The 2,247-nt window shown below is 45.8% G+C and overlaps 1 pseudogene; it reads left to right on the top strand.

The window, feature by feature from the left end:
* Positions 1–539: 539 nt before the first annotated feature.
* LOC101528779 (TBC1 domain family member 22B-like) lies at positions 540–2,021 on the top strand (annotated as a pseudogene).
* Positions 2,022–2,247: the final 226 nt, after the last annotated feature.

Here is a 2,247-nt window from a genome sequence, read left to right as displayed (position 1 = left end):
TTACTAGTAGGTCTCCTTGGGCTTCTCTTATCTGGAGTTTCTCACACTTTTCCTGAGAATTTCAGAAACATTTTACATAACGTTCCTCCTTCAGACTCTGTCTGATTTCTTCCTTGCTAGTAGACCTGAAGGGTATTTTGGGGGAAAAGGTGACAAAAAGTATCTGAATGTCATTACAACATATAAAAGTTTATACTATCAGTATGGTATGTTGAGGTTAATAATGACTTCAACAACCTGAATGAAGTTAATTTGTCTGAATTTATTTTTTCTTTGTAAACTTTCTTTCCCCCCTTTGCCTTATTATGCTTTCTGGAAGGAATTCATTATGTGCAATCTACATGTAGGAATGGAGAGTCTTACACCATCTTTTTTGAAGAAAAGTTGTCTTTGTAAATTATGTAAAATTTATGATTATTGTGTGCCAGTGCTGTGGCTTAGCAAGTAAAGCCGCCACCTGCAACACGAGCATCCCTCTGGTTAGAGTCCTAGCTGCTCCACTTCCGATCCAGCTCCGGTGATTTCATCTCCAGTGATCTTGGGATATTGATGACGATGAGAGAGAAGACTTTTGCTTGCGTTCCTTCCAAACGCTTAACTCAAAACTTGCTTTGGTATCTGCAGCCCAAGTCCTAGAAAATCACAGCATGCTGAGAGTAAAAACAGAACGGTCACCTGTCATCAAGTCATCAAGTCCAGTAGTGACACCCAGCTATCAAGAAAATCCAGTGACACATGCCTGAGGAACCCACTCTACACACACAGTCAGTTTCTTCCAACCTATCATCCTCTTCATTGCCTGGATCTCAAACCAGAATGCTTCAGGAGCCCTTCCATAGACAGTCCATGAGAAAACCCACCTAAGAAAATTCTGCCAACTTTTCTCCAACTACAGCATTAACTGAAATGAACTGAGGAAGTGTAGCTGGTCAGGGGTTGCCAGTAGGTGTGTGATCCTGGAGACTCCTGTCAGGTTATGTGCGAGCAAACACAGAGAGCAGGAGGCTGACCCTACAGCAGAAGTGGGAGGAGTAGTTTGGCTTGATGGACATATTCAACACTGACATTGTAAGGACAAATCCTCACATTTCATTGTTCTAGCAGCCACTTGTGCAGGAGGTCTTTGAAAAACTTCTATTTAATTGGTCCATCTGTCAGCCTGTCAGTGGGTATGTGCTTGGAATTAATGATCTGGTCACTCTGTTCTTTGTCATCTTCCTCTCAGAATACAGGGAAGAGGACTTGGAGAACGTTGACCAACTTGTCTCAGGACATGCTGTACAGCATTGAGGCCTGGAGGTTTTGGTGAACAAGCAGGCTGCTGGAGGGGATCAAGGATAACTAACTACACCTTTGCACAATCAGGAATCCAGCAGGTCAAGGCCTGGAAGAGTTTATCAGTCAGATTGAGGAGCAGGTGTAAAGTCATTTCAGGAGATATGAGGTCCAGTGCAGTTTGCCATTCCCTGAATGAGCATCCTGCTGATGCGGGGGTTTTCACTTCCCCTTCTCTGCAACATCCTCTGTGGAAACGTTCTGAGCCGGAAACGTTCTCACTTTCTCATCTGTGTGTGTGTGTGTTGCCTTCTTGATCAAATGCAGGAAAGAGATCCTGGACAAGTAGGACCCTGAAGGGTCTGCTTATGCTCCTTCAGAAACTGCCAACCATACCCTGGAGCAATGGAGAACTGGGCCTACTCCTCACCAAGGCCTGTAGACTTGAGTACATGTTTGCTGACACCTCCGGTGGGTGTTGTCTTCCCGTGGAAACCCAGACTGCCTCAGTTCTGATGACAACCAGATCACTGTGGCCACAGCGTAAGCCACAGACCCTGGCCAGGAACCATGTGCTGTACCAAGTTCACACCCGTGACCCAGGTCTTAGCTTTTCTGATGTCCACCCCCTCACATCTCTGGGAGTGTCTCTGGGACCACTAGCACTATTCCATGCAAAACAGATGGACACGGATCTGAGAAAGGAAGCAAGGGGAAGGACACAGTTGGCTGTCCCTTCACAGTGAACTGGACAGACAAAGGGGAAGGCTTAGGGTTCCCACTCACATTGTCCCTACGTGTCTCTTGCCTCCAGACCCTGATTGATTGGTTTTGTGACTTAGTCTGATTTGATCACAGGTCAGAAACACCCATATTTTCACAAATACTCCCTGTATCTCAGACTTCTTATTAGTTTCCCAGCCCTTCCCCTGATGCCTTGGTCTGAACCAGGAATGGGGGGGCAGCCTGTTA

Source organism: Ochotona princeps, chromosome 2, assembly GCF_030435755.1.
Source record: "Ochotona princeps isolate mOchPri1 chromosome 2, mOchPri1.hap1, whole genome shotgun sequence".
In the NCBI taxonomy this organism is placed as follows: Eukaryota; Metazoa; Chordata; class Mammalia; order Lagomorpha; family Ochotonidae; genus Ochotona; species Ochotona princeps.
The sequence above is the reverse complement of the archived record's forward strand: the minus strand, read 5'-3'. Positions and strand labels throughout refer to the sequence as shown.